Below are 17816 nucleotides of genomic sequence, written 5' to 3'. Positions count from 1 at the left end.
GAAACCCCAGACAATGAGGAAACGGGGATAATAGGGTCGCTAAAGGATGCAGAGCAGAACTCCATGAATGGCTGCACGCAGAGCCGAGCTGGGTCCAGGGGAGCTTATTAGTTCAGATTTTCCACTGGCTTGCCCGGGCCTGGGCTGGGAGTGCGCGTGGTGATACTCGAGAGTCCCTGCGCTGGGTCCCCAAGGGGTTTATTTGCTCCAGACCTGTGTTAAACCCCACATTCGGGCTCTTCCCTCCCAGACCTGTGCTGCTTCTGCGTGGTTCCAGCTCGAGGTGCCCCTGTGCACGCCCAGATAAGTGCGCTGCATAAAGCCCAGAGCGGCTGGGTGCGGATGTGTCCCTAAATATTTAGGGACTGATGCAAGTTCTCGGGCCATGAAGGGGCTCCCGTCACAGAGCAAAGAGCCCCTGTTCCCTTACGCTGTGTGCGGCTGTACATGGAAATGGCTGCTGCTCCGGCGAGCTTACGTGAGCACACCTGCTCCTGGGGGAAAGTCCTCCTCCCCAGCCGTGCTGCTTGGGGCAGGCAGAGTCCTTCAGTGAGTTGCGGGTCTTGCATTCCACAGTCCTTGGGGCAGCGGCCCCAGGAAGAGCAGGGCAGTTCTTTGCTTGGGTTAACACGCTCTGGTTTCTCTTCCCCAGCTGGTCTGAGTGTGCGTCGCGGAGCTGGTGGGCGCTGGCACCTTGTCACCTGCTGCAGCTGAGAGAGAACGCGTCTCCTGCTCCAGCATCCATCTGCAAACCAAGCCACGTTTTCTTCTACCAACCGTTCGCTTCAGCTCCGTGCGCTGTCGGTACGTGGGGTGAGGGCAGAGCGGTGGGGAGCAGGGATGGCCCACCTCAAGATCTCTTCCCAGCAGCTTGATGGGCTCGCTCAGCTTCAAAGGCACGCTTTGCTCAGTGAGATGTGAACCACCGGCACTGGGCAAGCCTCAAAACTCCGCGAGAAACTTGGCCGCGTCTCCCGGGCTTTGATGTAATTTATCTGGGGTGATCACGCGGCCTGCCCAGAAATTCAGATGGTTTCCACACCTCAGTCATTACTACTAGAACAAGGTCTTGGAGTTCCCCTGGAACTTCATAGAAGTATCACCTTTTGGCAGAGGAGGAAAGAAAATAAAAGAGGACTTCCCTGGTAGTTAACATCACCCTAGCAATTTTAAATCAACCACGTGTCGTTTATACGATGCTTCCCAATCCTCTTTTTGCTTTGTGATATGCAAATCTTAGCGTAATAATTTGTCAGTAATGTTAGCAGAAGACAAAGGTATAAAAATATATAAAAATATGGCTGAATTAATATAGTGGGAGTCACTATCTCTTTGTGAAGTCTCTGACTCCAGGGTGTTTAATCTCCTGATCCTGATACACGCTTGTAAGTGTATTGTGTATGCACACAATGTTTGCTGTCCTGGAACGGTTTTTATAACCCGGTTGCTTTTTCCCAGCATTGTAGTGCATGCAGTTTAGAAACTTTAAATTTTGAACAATACCATATAACTACTTAGGGCGCTTTCCCTCTCCGGTACAAATTTAAGCCCTGTTCTTAATTAATGACCTGGGTTTCTAGCTCCTCTTTTTAGAGGACAGTCACTAAATTGAGTGAAGTGGATTAAATTACTGGTGCAGGTGAAGGAGAAGGCAAATCATGGTTTGTTGCCTGAAAAGCATGACTGCCTGAAGTGACGATTGTATATTCCTAAGCATGTTAAGGTGTCAGCTGTCTCTGGTGGTAGTATCATAAAAGATTTCTGGTTTCTTTCATACCTAGGCTGCCTGGGAGTTAGGCTGAGATCTGTCAGGACAATATTGGCACTAAACCTTCCTCTAATTTTTAAGAGATATGTGAATGTGAGAGTAAGAAAAATAGTTGGGTTAAATCTCTGCTCTCTTTATCAATAAGAAAAAAAATGTTGCAGTGAAAAAGTGAAGTGTGTTTGCCTTTGATGGCCGGTCAGGTTAAGGGATAATGGCATATTATGGGTTAGCAGCCAATGGAGCTGTGCCTGTAACTCAAGTGGCAGCGGCTCTGCCGAGTGTTTCAGGTTCAAAGGCTTTCAGTGGTGCACGAAGGACACAGCACGAGAGCACCTGTGCTGGCAGTCCGTGCCAGCGGCCCTGTGCTGCCAAGGGCAGAGCCTCGTGGTTTCACTGAAGGCCACCTTTAGTCACCCAAGTCCCCGAGGCTCACGTCATTCATTGCCACAGGTTCCTCTGAACACTTAAAGCCAGACTAGGGGTAACGTTAAGCAGAAAGCAGCGAGAATATTACTAGTAGTCTCTGCTCCGAAAACTTCCAATCTGCTTTTAATCCTGTATTTGGAGAGTCTCTCTCACAGCGGGGTGACAGGTGCAGTGTAATGGGAATAAAGCAGCGTACGGTATGTGCCAGAATCTTTGCGGTGTGGTGCAGAAACGCTTTTGTATTCAAGGAGCTACCTGTCGGGCACTCACTCCTCGTACAGGGTGCTTTATAAACGTGGCTGGTCTCTGGCTGTAGGACCAGGCAGGGGAAGGGGCACGGTGTCCCAGCAAGCTGACAGCAAGGTCCCAATGCGCTGGGCTCAGAAATGATCCTCACATCGACCCAAACCATGGTCTCTCTGTGGAGCCCACAGAAAACCTGCTGCTCGCTTCTCTTCTGATCCGGACAGGAGCTCACTTGATGCTCTGAGACTTGCAAGCTTGTGTCATGCCCGACACCAAACACCGCTGGTTCCTCTGCGATCGGTGGCTTAACTTCTGCCTGCTAACGTCACCAATAAAAAGAGATTTAGATAAGCTGGGGTTGTTAGGAAATCTTTTCAGAAGCTGTGGAGTACATCGAGCATGTGGAAATGGCTGTTAAAAGCATTTGTATTCCTTAGTAATTTGAAAATCGAGGCACATAAAAAGGAAATGATGTCCGCAGCGAGCTGCATGGTGTTTCTGCGTCTCGGGAGACACGAGCTGGAAACTGGAGTGTTACTTAAGAGTTTTGACCCCTGAAACTTGTCTCCTTCCAACTGGCAAGTGAGCAGCGCTAACCATGCAGCAGTGCTGGGTCTGTCTCACCGGGTTCTTCAACTGCTTTCAGCAGGGAAAGGGGAGAGGAAGCTTCAGACCCTCTGCTTCTTTCCTACCCATGTGTCCTCTCCTGCTGGACATGGTGCGGCGTGGGCACGGCTGGTGGTGGTGGAGATGGACTCCTGGTTTGTGCTCTCATCTCTTCCATGAATTTCATCCCGTAGCCTTGGGCACGTAACCACAAGCTCCTATTTGTGAGCAGGAGTGGAAGCTCTCGGTGTCTCTCTGCCGCTCACAGCTGAGTGCTGGAGGTTGGTGCTGGTTGGTTTGGAAATGCCATGCTGCAAGTGGTGGCATTTCAACACCTGATGCTCCTCCGGCTCAGGTGAGGGGCAGGCAGCCGGGCTGAGCATTGTCAGGCACCAGAGCATTGCGCCTACACGTGCTTTAATTAACCGCAAGCATTTGGGAAAGACTTCCTTAACTGAGGCTTATGGAGCAGGCTGGGATCTCCAGATTTTAGGTACATCTTGCAGGCAGAACTGGCGTCGTACTGATCTTGTGACACAAGACGGGGTGTTCAGACTGAAGAAGGCTCCTTGACGAGGAAATCATTTTTCTCTGTAAGTTTCAAATAGAAAGAAAATAAGCTGCTAATATAGAAGAAAAGCAGAGATTTCTCCTGATTTCCTTTTTTTTTTTTTTCTCCCCAGAAATTATTTGCAGTCAGAGCTTTTGGTTTGAGTTGAGTCAGTGCTCTGCCTGCCTGCTTGAGGGATTTTTAAGGTCACTAACCCCATGAGTTGGTGACCTTACAATGGGGCCGGGACTCCTGAGCCGAGTGCTGTGGTGCTCCCCGGGGAGCGGGATGCAGGTGCCAGTGCCTGCTGCCAGCACCTTGTCTTGGTTTTGTCCCATGGCTGTTCAGGGGAAGTAGAGCCAAGATTGTTGAACTACACCTACTACATTTTCCAATCCAGGTATGTGATATCTGGATTTGAAGGCACTGCATTCACTACTGACAAGTGTGAATTTCTGCTGAAGTTCCTGATAGCAATCTGCTTTAAAACACAGGTGTGTAGTGCTGTGTGCTTTGTAGGCTTTTCTTTCTTTCACATGGCTGCTACACCCAAGGTATTTTAAGTATTTTGAAGGGTCAGCAGACAGGTAAACAAGAAAGATCTCCTTGTAGGGTAGACCATGGGAGCAGAGCACCAGGTATTGCTCCTGCCTCGTTCCAGTAAAACTGCAGCTCGAGTAGCTGTGCTTTTTCTTCTGATGTATGGGCTGCGTTCGTAGGCGAGGTTCATTAATGATTATACTTTAATTGCATAAATTTCTCACATGCTGATAGAAAAATAGACCCCCTGTTTAAGTATCTGAAGCATTCTGGAGTGTTTTTTCCTCTCCTTCTCCTGGTATTATGACTAGTTTCTCTAAACGTTGTTTTTGTGTAATTATTTGTTTGAATGTCAGAAAAGCCACAAATCCTGCAAACACTTACCACTAGGTGTAGCACTCAATACCAAGACTTTTAGTCCCGCTGACTTTTTTACAATTATGTATTTATGGTAGGAGTACGTTTTAAAGTGCTTTCCAAGTAAACACAAGACAAAATTCCGTTTGCATGAAAGCTTGGCTGAGATGTGTATGTATTTATTGCATTTACCTCTGCAACAAATGAAAGGCTTTCAGTTCCCTAGCAGTTACCGAGGTAGTTACTTCAAGGTCTGCAGCGATACGGGGATATGTGAATGCACCCAGGCACTTTAAAACCTACTAAATCAGTAAAAGAGCTGATCAAAAGAAAAAGTATTCTGCGCAGTGGCGTTGTGCACGGTTAAAAACACCGATAGCCACATAAATAGCCAGCAGCACTCGCAGGACAGGGTACTTGTAAATTCATGGGACGTAAGACAAACACGCCGTGGCACTCGATTTGACTCTGCAAACTACTTAAACAGGATAAGCTACGACAATTTGCCAACTGCCCAAGAAAGGATGAGGTTTTAAGAAGAAAGGAGAGTTCTTGGATTAAATCCGCTATTGGGCAGTGGCCTGAAAGGGAAGAGAATGTGTATTTGGGGGAAAACAAAACAAAACAACAAATGTTTTCAGAAGAAAGTTAGAAATCTATTGGTGTAAGCTCAGGCTGTTTGGAAATTTATGAATCAAGTCTTTTTGATAATAAAGTGTCAGTATATCCAAAATTGAACGTTCTCATAGCATCAGTTTTAATTTCAGATTGGATGATAAAGAATCATGCTGTCTCTGTCTCAATCTTGTGAAATAAAATGCTGTTACGTTATACCAAGGTTCCCCAAATCACAGTGGTCACACTTGAAATAGCCCATCTGAGACCACCTTGCTCCTGGCGATGCTGTGTGGCTGCTACTCCCAGAGTCCCCCCTACGATCACAGATGCTTCTTGGGGGCAGTTGCTGATTTTCGCATTGTTCCACGTCTTTGCAAAGTGCTGGGGAACCTTCATCAAAGCGATAAGCCTCAGGAGCAAGCTGTTAGAAGCTTAGATCTGTGGAAAATTCAGCAAAATCTTATTTAAAAATCAAACGTTCATATAGTTCTCTTATTATAAATCTCAACAAAAACGAAGTAAGAAAATTAAACTTTTACCTTTCTCCCCTCTCCCCCACAGACTGTTACGAGTTAAACACAATGTTATATAAAGAAATGTAACACATAACCCAGAGGTAAAGCCCAATAATTCTCTCTGCTGCAGAATTTGCTTTATAAATGACTTTCCACTCCTCTCACCCTGCTCTGGTTCCAGCGCACTGTGCGTGCTGGCAATGAAGCCTTTTTTTGTTGCAGTGCCAAAGTTGAACTCACCAGCGACTTTAAGTGGAAAAAATGAAATGGATCCATTTGTTTCGTGGGGATGATGCGTATCCTGTGAAAAGCACTCGGAGCTGAAATTTAAGGCAGACTGTGCTGGCTTTTAGCTGAGGGAGGTGACTGGGGAGAAGGATATTATTGCCTTGTTTTTTAATGTCTCAGCTCTGTTGTTGTGTATATAGACAGTTATCATTTTCCTCTGAGATGTTTATGGACGGAATATGGAACTTGCTTTTGCTGCTAGCTCCTGGAAAGTGCCTGGGAAGAGCTAAGTCTGGAGGTCTGCGCGCAGGAACTGGTGGACTGAGGTTCTGGTTCTGGCTAGCCACGTAGCAGGGGGGTTTGCTTCGTGTTGGAAGGGCCCATCAGAGGAACGTAGTTGCCTTTCAAAGAAATCTTCCATCCTTGGATGTAAGATCATGGAGAAGAATTAAAAAAACAAAACAAAACAAAAAACCAAAGCAAAACACCACCTGACCCTGTCTGGGTTTTGGGAGAGCTGCCCTTAGATTCCAGGGTCCAGCCTCATTCCGTGATATCTGAAAACATCCTCCTGCCTTTTCGCCTGTCCCTTGCAGTGCTGCTGGTGGTTATCTGCTCTTAACTTTCTCATGTTTGGGTGCTGATACTCACTGCACTGTGCCCTGCTCGACTGACACCTTTACCAGACTGCTGGCTCTGCTGGGATTAGGAACCAGCAAACGCGTTAATCCCAAAGAGGCTGATAAATGGCGAGTCCTTCTATGCTGGCAAAACCATCCCACCGATTCAGTGCGAGATAATGGCTTTAGTTATACTTGATCAGAAGCAAAACTCTAAATGTTTTTCCCTTATATCAGAAATTACTAACAAATCTTGATTAAGGTAGACAGGCTTTTTTTTCTTTTTTTCCCCTTTTTAAGCATCATGTCTTTATTGCAGTTTAGATATTGTCAGTGTAGAGACACAGCACGGCCCCTCCAGAAGCATTGCACTGCACCAGCATCTTTCTGCAAGTATTTATCATACGTACCTGTGCACACAAAACATTTAGCCTTGACACAACTCTCCTGTGGGTTTCATTTGAACTGTGAAAAATGAAGTTCCCTGAGCTCAGTGCTGTTGCTAGTGCAGTTTCTTTTCTCCTCCCTTGATCAAATTTGTTTGAATAGAATAGAGGAATAGAAAACCTTAGGTTGTCCTAGGAAATACTTATTATTTGTTATCCTGCAAGAAGACTCCGAAAAACTGGTATAACTGAAAATCAAAGTCTTGTAGGTCAGGAGGAATCAAGCAGTCTATGTTTTTGAGGAATGCCAACCACAGCTCCCAGCTCCTGTGAAATAAGAGGTGAGCAGAGGCAGGTGGGATCGGCTGGTGCTGCCAGGGCTGCTCGCCTTGCCCTGAGCAGGAAGAAGTGCAGCCCTTTGCAGCAGGCTGAGCGAGGTGCACTGGGCTGGCTCCTGGCATCTTGTGCCCTGCTCTGCAGGGGACGTGCTGCTGGAGGTGTCGCCACCTTCACCCTGGCGTGGGACACTCACCTCAAAACACTTCTGCTGTCAGAGTGGTGTGAGAGCATGCTTGCTTTGCTCCTTCTTTTCCTTCCCTTTTTCTTTTGCTTTACATCTTAATGTAAAGTTGAGTTTGAATCCTTGGGAATTTTGCAGCCGTGGCTGGCTCTTTTCTGCATTAATCGTAGCCTTTTTCCAGTGCTGTCTCAGATTTATCACAGTAATCTTTGTAATAATTACATCCAATTCCTTTGATCACTTCTGATCGGAGATGTGAAGGGTCTCACCCAAAGTTACATGGAAAACCAACCCAGGCTTGGGAACTGCTGCACTCCCCATAACTGCTTTGTCGTCCTGTCCTAGCGAGCAAATTCTCTGCACTGCCTTCAAAGTGAAACCTTCTCATGCTTTAATACGTTTAAATTACCTGCTGATTTCTGGAAAACAACCAGCTACTCATATTTAATATTTTATCAATAGATGAAGGCAATAACTCCTCTATCATAGTAGATCCTAAGGTCGAAAGGTATTTTTTAGACAGTTTGCTCAAATCTTTGTATACAGTTGTACAGTTTCTCTCCGTTTCTTGCCTCTGAGCCCAGCTACTTGGGTTTGACCAAAGACACGTAGTCTTAATATCCTAATAATTTGTCAACGCTAAAAGCCCTATAGCAGGTCAGCATTTTGTTCAGACTTGAAGCTCGGTACTTTCACTGCATCTCCACAAAAAGCCCTTCTGTAGCGCGGATGCTGAATGTTGCTGTGGCAGCCCTGAGGGGAGAAAGGGGCAAAAACTCAGGGTTGTATCTCCCTCGCTTGGAGACAGCCCGCTTTGCTGGCACCAGCTCAGGTTCCTCCTGCAGCATCCTTTCCCCTGTGCTGGGATCTCCTGGGGGCACCTCTCCTGGGGACGTTTGCCCACACACCATTGCCTAAAGCCAGGCAGAGTCCTTCTTACCAGGGTGGGCTGCTCACTTGCTGGCCAAGCGTCTGTAGGAGTAAAGTCTTCTGGGTCACATTTTCCTCTGTGCAAGGTAGGAATGAGCTTCACAGAGTAAATGGGAAGCCAAGGAAAAACACATCTTTGGGAACCCGCATCTGCTTGCTCTGCCAACGGAGGGCTCCGTGGTTTGTTGTCTGGGAGGTTTCCAGCCTGGCCGTGCTCCTTGAGGCCAGCCCCACTGCTGGCACCCTAAAACTCACCCCAAGTTGTACCTCATCAGCTGGGGCCCCTAGGGACCCCATAGCCCCTCTCAGGGTGATTAAAGGATTGGTGGGAAGGACTGGCTGTTTCTCCAAACGCTCCCAGGCAGAACGAGCTCTTCTGCAGCTCCAGCAGGAATCTGGGAGCCCCATTCCCGCTGAAAATCAATAGATGTGAGGTTTCTGAGTCACTTAACTCGTTTTGAAAAACCTTTGCACAGCCAAAAGCTAACATTTCTGCTGAGAAGACCAGAAAGGGAGCCCCACCCTTCAGGGTCTTTCTTTAATTTGTCCTTTCCCGCTAACAATTGAAGGATGGATGCATCCGAGCACCAAGAACAATGGAGCTGAGTGCCAGCAGACCGCGTCCCTCGGGAAATCTCTTGCCGTAGTACTTGGAGCGGCCGCGGGGAAGCACCGACAGGTAGGGCTCAGCTCGCTGGGTAGCGGTGCTGGCACATGCAGCCGCGCCTGCTGCTTGCATATGGTGGAAAAATTCACGATGCGGCTCCAATTCCTCCGGGCAAAGAAGATGCTGTAAATAGCATGGCCAAGTTTCAAGCTCTCACAGTACAGTGGGAAGCGATCCAGCCTTTTCTGGTGTCAGGAAGGAGAGCAAAAACGCATTTTATGCATCCTAGGGGGAAAAGAGAAGCAAAGCTGCCCCAGCTGGAGCTGTTAGCTCTGGGAGGGGCAGCCATTTGGCTCTCATTAGGACTGGCAACAACAGTTCCCTACTGGATCTTGGTGGATGTGCGTTGGTGGGCTCTGTTCTTCACCCCAGGAGGGACTGATGCCACGCCAAAGTCTGTTTCAGGTCTGCGCCTTGGGGCACAGCTTACTGGTTAGACTGAATACGTAGGCAGCAGCCCCAAACCCAAGGAGTTCCTCTGTCTGAAGCTTGTGCGCTTCCCTGTAGGCTTTTCATTTATCTAGGCTTGCCCTGGTCCTTGTACTGAATCACGGATACCCGAAGGAGAATGTGTTCCCCGGTTGCTGATGGTCCATTTCTGAGTTCCCTAATAGCTTCTCGGTATAGGACAAGTCTCCTTGTTCTGGTCCTTTACAATCCTGCCCAACTCTTTGCTCTTTAAAGGCCCTAATTGCAGCCTGAAGGGTGTTTAAGTGCCTCATGCCCACTGAAATCCAATTCAGACTGCTTTCCGGTATGTCACCCTGAAACCCCAGCTCAGAGGCAGGTAGGGCTGGTCCCAATTTTCTTCAGAGAACCCAGTAACCCTGTGGCAGGACACAAAACGTATAGCTGAGCTTGTCAGGAGGTACAGGCCTTGTACCGCTGGCATGCCGTGCTCCATGTAGTCTGCAAACCGTTCACAGCAGGCTATAGTTTCGTGGACTTGAGTGCCCCAAACGATTTTTCCTTTGAGAAGAAAACCGGAGGTAGAGAGCTTCCTGTTTGGACACAGGGCTCGTCTGCAAGCGAGGCCAACGCTGTGCTAAACAAGTCGTCGTGCCAACTGCTGTGGGTAATTGGGCATGAAGGGGATCAGCGGGCTGCTCCCTCCGTCGTGCCTCACAGACGGCACGTTTGTGGCGTGCCTCCGGCTGCCAGGGCTGGGCTGGGCGCAAGGGAAACGGCTCCTGAGCACCACGCGGCAGCCTCGAGGTGCTCGGCAGCTCCGCCACAAACGTTGCGGGGCTGGCGGAGCTCTGCAGGGACAGAGCATGGCTACAACTTGAAAATCTGAAGCGGCTCGTGCAACAGTTCGCTTGAGAGTGCCAGGGAGGGCTGAAACGCTTGCTGACTTGTGGATAGCTGTGGTGTCCCCGTGTTAGTCTCCCTAGCAGGTTGCCATCGCTCTACCAAAGCTGCCATCCCAGCAGCACACCACGAGGATGAAGCCCACATGCGTGCTGAAGTGCTCGGTGCTCTGTCTGTTGGTTTGGACCACGAGGATGAAGCCCACAGGCATGCTGAGGTGCTTGGTGCTCTGTCCGTAGGTTTGGCTCCTGCTTCTGCTGGGAATTCAGGGTAAGCTCTTGGACACGCCGCATCGCAACATAGGCGTGCTCTGCTCATCCTGCTGGGCTGCAGGAGTGGTAATGAGCTACTGAGGGCGACGAGGATGTCTAAAATCACCACGACTTGCCAAGTGAACTTGTGTTTAAGCCCTGGGTTCATCAGTTCAGAGTTTTAGGGTAATTTCTTTTAGTAATGAATAAGCTGCACTTTGTCTACCTGCTTCTGATGTCTCGGGGTTAATGAACCCCCGGCAGGCTGAGTTCTCTTGGGCAGCTGACCTGCACGGCCATGGGAAGTGTCTGAGATGTCCAGGGATAAAAATCCAGCTGAGCTGCCAGCTTTTTTGTCCTGTTAGGGACTTTCCAGGCCACAGGAAAGCTTTGGGATATGAAATGGAAGTGTACCAAAAGGAAGTCTTTAGGTTGGCACGCTGGGGTTTGGTTAGCCTGAAGTCGCTGCTTCTCCAAATGTACAGGAAGCTTTCTCTGGGGATTTCCAAAATCTTAAATTAAGCAAGCTAGAAATACAGCACGGCTTGTTTTTGTCAGGCAGTTTTGGGGCTTTTTCTTTTATGATCCTGAATGAAACCAGGAAGAGCGGGGATGTGTGGGCAGTTAAAACTTTTTAAAAAATTTGGATTGCCCTTAGGAGCAACAGACCCCCCAGTGATCCTGAAACTTACCCGTGTGGGTACAGAAACATTTGCTTTCTACATTGGGTCTGCTTTAAAGGCCTGGGACATCTGGAGCCCGGAGATTTAAGCCCTGCCATGGCCTGTCCTGCTCAAATCAGAACCCACAGCCTCCTTCAGCCTGGAGTTGCTCAGGCACAGAGGTCCTGATTTTTTTCTAATCTACTTTGAAATGCAGAGCGCTATTCATCATCTTAGGGGTCTTGGGGATAGTAACTGCCCATCCAGTTTTAATTCTGACTAGTGCTCCTTGCTCCCACCACGTTATGGTCTCTGTTATTTCGTTATAACTCTTTGGACACTTGGTGTTTTCACGGAGGCCGGGACGCAGCACTCGGGGCCAGCGCAGACTTTGTTACAAAAGGCCAAATTCCCGGTCCTGCTGGGGGTGAGAACTGGCATGGGAGAGCAAAGTGCGACCTGAAGGAAAAAATCGGAAAGCAACGGCAAAGCTCGAAATATAATGAAGAGCTTTAAAAATAACCCATGCAATTTTGCAGAATTGCTTTTCTTCGGTGACTCTCGTGGATTTTGTGAGGAGGGGGCCTTGTGCTGCCCGTTGTTCGAGCCCTCAGACACAGCAATGTTGTAAATGGCAAACTGAAGCACCAAAACCAGCCTGTCCTGGGCAGGGCACTGGAGTTGCCCCAGCTCTTGCCTGAAAGCGTTTGTGATCCAAAGCCCCGGTGCAATCCCCACTGGAGGGAAGGACAAAACTCCACGGGATTGCAGACGGGACAGGATTAGGCCCTAACTAAACGAAAGGGGTTTGTTTGTTACCAGATAATCTTCACCTATGACAAATCCAAATAACTTTTGTTCAGGAATCTGACGAACTAATTGTTTTTTTCTGAAAAACTTCATCATGCGGCGTTCTTTCCTCATTTTAAAGCAGGTTTAGGAAGAGAAGATTTGAAGGAGAGCTCCCATCTGTTATTGAAGCATTTAATCATTCTTTAAAAGCCGGTGCAGTTTTATTTTCTCTGGGGAGCGAGCAGCATTAGCCGAAGCATAAAGCAAACTATACCAAGTGCAGAAAAAACTCAGCCTGATGTCCTGTTTGACAAAGTGACCTGCAGGTCACAACCTGAGTTTATTGATCTGTGGGGCCTTGTCTGGGTGTCGGGCATGTTTTCTGGACTTTGGTTTCAGCTGCATTCCTGACTTCTGAAAGAGGAGGGGGTGTGGATTTCTGCTAGGAGTAACCACTGGGAAGGAAGTAATGTTCATTAAGTGTGCAGGCTGTGCAGGACTAAGCATGCTCAGTGAAAAAAGCTTTTCTCCTTTGCCTGTCAAGCCCTATGTTTGAACTCATTCCAGAATGCCGGATTTACTTTTCACGAAGAAACAGTACCTGGCCGGACTGCATTTTTCTTTCTCTCCTTAGTCACGGGAAGACTGGAAACAATATTCTTTTGCAGAGCAGGGCGCTCGCAGCCATGCAGCGTGCCTGCGTGCACGCGTGACTCTGGCAGGAGGAGGAGGACAAACTTTGCTACCTGTGAAACGAAGACTTCGTAGGTCAGTAAGGGGGGCGCAGAGAAACGAACTTTGCCAGCAGCTTGGGACTTGGGGCTAATGCTTTCCTTTCTGCTCTCCCGTGTCCCTCCCCATCTGCAGCAGAAGCTGAACTTTCAGAAAGTTTTAGCAGCTCTCAGAGGGCTCAGCCTCTCTGCTAAGGTAAACCTGGTTCTAGTGGAAACACAGTGAGTAGATTTTGGGGAGCTAAGCTTCGTTTTTGAAAGCCTGGGCTGCTGGTAGCATAGAGGTGTGCTTTCTTTACTTTTTCCTTTCTTTTCTTTATTCTTTTTAGTGGTTCCTGCAAATGCAATCCTTTACTTCAAGTGTGTGCTTTAAAAGCCTGTTCCCCCTTCTCTCCCCGCCCTCTCCCTTAGAGCTGAAAATGAGACTCGGTCTTGAATAATAAACTCTGAATGTTATCAAGCAAATCTTGTGGCTTGTTCATGTGATCATTTCCAGTCTGAGCGTAGATGTTTTGTCTTTTAATATGTTTGCAGTTTTTTTTTTTTTCTGGAAAATGAATTGCAAAACTGCTAGCAGAAGGGTGCGAGAAAGCTATTTTATTTGATAACAGCATGTTTTAATGTAACAGGCTATTGTGCTCTTAAATTTTTTAAGTGCTTTCTACTTTTTGGCTTTAAAGACGTATTTAGAACTCCCATCTCTTGAGGGTTTGAAACATTCCCAGCCTTAGAAAGAGGAAAGAATAATTTTTCTTTTGAGACTTTGTGCTCCCTAATGGAGATTTTTCTGAATGTAGGCCAAGTGGTCAAGAAACAAAATGACCACTGAATAAGAAGGAAAATGGACTCAAATAATTAGAAATTGTCTGTGGTTAATGATTGTTTGAAGCAGGTCAGAAACACTTGGTAGTTGCTGTTGTTAAATTTTGTCCTCCAGTGCTCTTCAGGAAGGTTATGTCGCTTATCAAAAGTTAGCATTTAATTTTCCAAGTGTGAAAAGTACGTGCAGCGTCAGTAGTCAAATTCTCTGAATTTTCACAACTCGAGACAATTGCAGAAATTACTATACATGCCAATGCGAAATCCCTCTGTTTACAATCTGCATGTTTAATACTTGATTATTTTAAGCTGGAAACTGATTCCCTATGCAAAGGATTTCAGGAAAAGGATAACAGGTTAGTCACGATGCGTGCTCCTAGTTACTGGGCTGGGAGTGCATAATGCATTAGCCAAGTACAATAATAGGTTGTGCAGCTGCTCACCACTCACAGCTGGAAACTGTGCAGAAAAAACCACAGCATCTCTTCTTTGCAAGGGGTGAGGGGAGAGCAAAAGTAGGAACGAGTGGGTGACACGGGGTCTTTCGGCTGGTTCCCACCAGGATTACCTGCTGCGTGCACGCGGAGGGACGGGGAGCAGCTAGGCCAAGCAGAAGAAATCTGCAAATGACCAAAGCTGAAGCTCTCTGATCTTTCCTTTCCTTTATCCCCTGAGATCCTAGGAAGGCTTTTTTTTTTTTTTTATGTGAGAAGGCTGGGAAAATTTATTTGCGTTATTTCTCCTCTTTGATTTAGCAACCTGCAGGGGATTACGGAGGCAGCGAGGGTTGTGCTGCAGATGGCCACAGGCACGGTGTGGCCGCAGCAGGCTCCCTCCCTCCCTCCCTCCCTCCCCTCTGTGCGTGCAGTCCCTCCATTTCCTTAGCTGTGAAATGGGGAGGGCGACCGGGAGGCTTTCTTGGAAGCTTCTCTGCATATTTTTTTTGAAGAAAAAATGCCTTGTGTTGCAGGGAAGTGATAAGCCCAGGCTTCAGAAATGCACGTCCAGATTTGGGTTTCAGACATCAACTTTTGGACCTTTCAGGCCCACAGGTTTAGCTTGGATCCTTTTAGTGACAGTGGAAAGGCAAAATACCGTCCTCATCCAGCACGTGGCACGTGGCCTGCCCCATTCCATTGTTCGCTTTCAGGTGTCCAAATCCAGCAGTTTTGTAGGAGTCCACTTCACGTGCAAAATATAATTAGAGACAGGAAATGGTTTTGGATTATTTCTGTTCCCATCCTAGGGTTAAGATTTTGCAGATTGTAGACGTGCAGAAGTTACAAGTGTACAGCATCTCTTTGGACGTGGAGCGCAGATCTCAAGAACCCTGCCTGTGATGTGTAACAGTGAAGTCTGCTGCATGAGTAGCAGCCAGATTTCGGCCAACAAATTGTTTAGCCTCTCACCCATCTCTACTTCCATCCTCCATCTTTCCAGGTACTCCCAAGACAAATCCACAGCTGTTAAAACTTATATCCTTGTTTATTTTTTAAAAAAGAGGAGGGGATGCCCTAGCTGGTGGAAGGCCCAGCTATCCCTAAGGTTTCATTTACCTCCAGAGGGGAGCAAGCTGGTGCCAAGGCGTGTAGCATAGTTATCTGCCTTCCATCTTTGTGCTGAATCCTGACTTGTTAATGATTTAAATGGGAAAAAAAAAACTTACAATGTGGCTCTCCTCCGATTTCCATCTGCGATCTTGCTCTTTGAAATGAAGACATATCTTCTGAAACCAGCCACCATCAACAGGCAGAGGTGAAATTCGAATAGAGAAAGCAGGAGGTGCAGGCATGGGATGTATCCTGTCGCCTTGAGCACGAGGTTTCCTTCGCTGCGAGTCTGTTTCAGTCCTGGGATGTGCAGAGCAGAAACCCAACAGCCTCGGCTTTCTGGAGCAGTTATTTGTGGCAGCCTCCTCGTTTCAGTGCTGCCACAGCGACATCCTCTTTTGAAGACGGTGATTGCTCTGAGCGTTTATGAGTATCAGGATGTCAAGACCCATCCCAAACACCCTGGCGAAGTCGCTCAGAAAAGCGAGTCAGCCGCCGTCGGCACGGCTGTAGGGACCAGGCGCCAAGTGGGTGTACCTCTGATGGGGCATTCCTGACCTGCGGGTGGGAAACGCGATCCGTGCAGATACTGCACTTCTGCGGTTAAGGGGAATGCTCTCCAAAGCTGGGCAGGACTTTCTGTGTCGCTAAACACATGGGAATAGAGAACAAATAGGGGAGGATTTATTTTAGAGAAAGCTGCGCTAGGTGACATCGCACCTCTGTTGAAGAAGCGCAGAGTTTGCGCTGCATTTCAGTATGTGCAAATATTTTTAGATATTTTCATGTTTAACACGGAAGCACGGGGAAAAAGCTGGTAATGGTACCTCAGGCAGTGTTTTAGAGTATCTCGGGCAGTAATGGGGATTATTGCCCTGTGCTTCTGCCCTTGAGAAGAAATAAAACACAACGGAACAGGAAGGCAAGTCAGTGTAGGCTGCTCGATCTGATATTTGTTTGGAGGCAGGTGAGTTTGGTCTTTCTTGGGAAGATCTCGAATGTGCCTTCCTTTCCCCACTTTATTTGAAACTAGCTGCAGAGGGTGAGCCAGTAGGAGCTGGAAGGCTGTGGCCCAGCTAAAAGCATCCTCACAAGTTCGTGGAAAGATGGATTCCCTCACCTACGATTTCTGGTGGAGGCTGCGTGCCTCCGAGTAACACTTCCCAAAGAGTGCTGCTGTGACTTCTCTAAAAGGCTTTTAACATCTTCACCGGCGGAGTTTTCACAGCTCCACCCTGCTCCATCAGTCACCTCTTGCTGCAGTCTGTTCCCGAGCCAGTCGCGGCCCCTCGCGGAGCTTCGGCGCCTGCAGAGCCAGCTGAGAGCCAGCGAGCTCGGGGGGTTTGCAGGGGGCAGCCCCGAGGACCTGAACTAGGAGCCTAAGTGGTGCCTTCTCTTCTCTGGTGACTAAAGTGAAGCAATCTCTTTCTCCTCTCTCTGCACTGGTGGGTTCAAGGAGCCATCCACAAATGCAAAGGCCTTCAGAGCAGCCACAAAACACAGGTGATGCCTGAGGAATGCTTCTCCTCAGGAGGTTGAGTTTAGTTTTAACTTTTTCCCAGAATAGAGAGGTATTTGCAGGTATCGCCACGTCGTTGCTATGTGTTTGAGATGTAAGACGGGACAGTGACTGTATGCAAAGATAATTGTTTAATGCAGCACTGGTGTTAATGTTGAATCCTCCCATTTATTTTCACAGGCAGCATTGGGAATGAAAACAATTCCATTTGCAATGTTGTTCACAGGCTCCGTAAATGTAAGTACAAATTTAGTTCAAAACTGCACAGTATTTCAACACAGGCAGAAGTGGGAGTCTAATGATCAAAGAACAATGCACATGTTAATGTTATGTGGGCTTAGGAAAAGCAAACAAACAAGGAGGCGAGGGGAAAGTTACGTGTTTGGCATTCCCTTGCTGGCGTTGCATGAAATCAGGGTTCGTTTGGTTTTAGATCCCGCTGTGCTTGGGCCGGAGTTGTCTCGGGGGAAGTCTGGGAGGGACAGAAGAGGACGAGCTTTTAGCTCTGCCTGGTGAGAAATCTCCTGGGCAGCAATTTCAGAAACTCCCGGGGGCCCGAGGAGCCTATGTCCTAATTTTAGAAATATCGTGGGAGCTTAGGTCAGGCTTTAAAGCTTTTAGGAACCTGAAAATGCAGGTCGGAACCCCGGGGGATGTACGGAGTGTCTGAAAAGGTTACGTGTCTCGCTCTGAGAGTTACTACTGAACTCACCATGGAGGTGCTAGTAAAAACCACTAGACTTCTGCGTGGATCTTCCTATGTTCCATGTCCTTGTGAATCTTAAACCACCCAGTTTCAGACAAACTGTGATTCGTAAGTACTGAAGCTCGGGTTTAAGGTTCTGAAAGACTGTAGGTGATTTGGAGTAAATTATTCATTGCTTTAAAATCACGAGTGAAAATAACGAATGCAACACACAGTGCTAGGGTCTGGTGGTGATGGCTCCCGAAGTGAGGTGGAACTCATTTCTGTGTTCACCAAAGTTCATGGGGGTTTTTGTCTGAGGCTTCAGCTCCTGCCACTTGAGAGGCTGCACAGTGCCACAAAACTCCAGCCGAAGCTGTGTGCGGATTCTGGTCTCTGTGAAAGTTTGTGGGAGCTGTAACCTGGCCCAGAATTCAGCATCTGGAGCCCCTTCCCGGGCAGGGATGCAAACAAGGAGATTTTTCTGCGTCGATATGCAAATTCCCCAGAGAAACGGGC

The 17816-nt window shown here is 47.9% G+C and overlaps 1 long non-coding RNA gene across 4 annotated transcripts in view; it reads left to right on the top strand.

Moving 5' to 3' along the window:
- The window catches only part of LOC308182834, a 95177-nt gene that overhangs the window by 18918 nt on the left and 58443 nt on the right, over positions 1–17816 (top strand). For all 4 annotated transcript variants that reach the window (XR_013942111.1, XR_013942112.1, XR_013942113.1 and 1 more), the window contains exons 4-6: positions 653–804; positions 8880–12761; positions 16793–16849. This is a non-coding gene — a long non-coding RNA (uncharacterized lncRNA). The remainder of the gene's footprint in view (positions 1–652; positions 805–8879; positions 12762–16792; positions 16850–17816) is intronic.

The sequence above is a fragment of the Anser brachyrhynchus genome (genome assembly GCF_964034855.1).
Source record: "Anser brachyrhynchus genome assembly, chromosome: 25".
Taxonomy (NCBI): domain Eukaryota; kingdom Metazoa; phylum Chordata; class Aves; order Anseriformes; family Anatidae; genus Anser; species Anser brachyrhynchus.
Note: the sequence above shows the minus strand (reverse complement) of the source record. Positions and strands in the feature narration are given on the sequence as shown.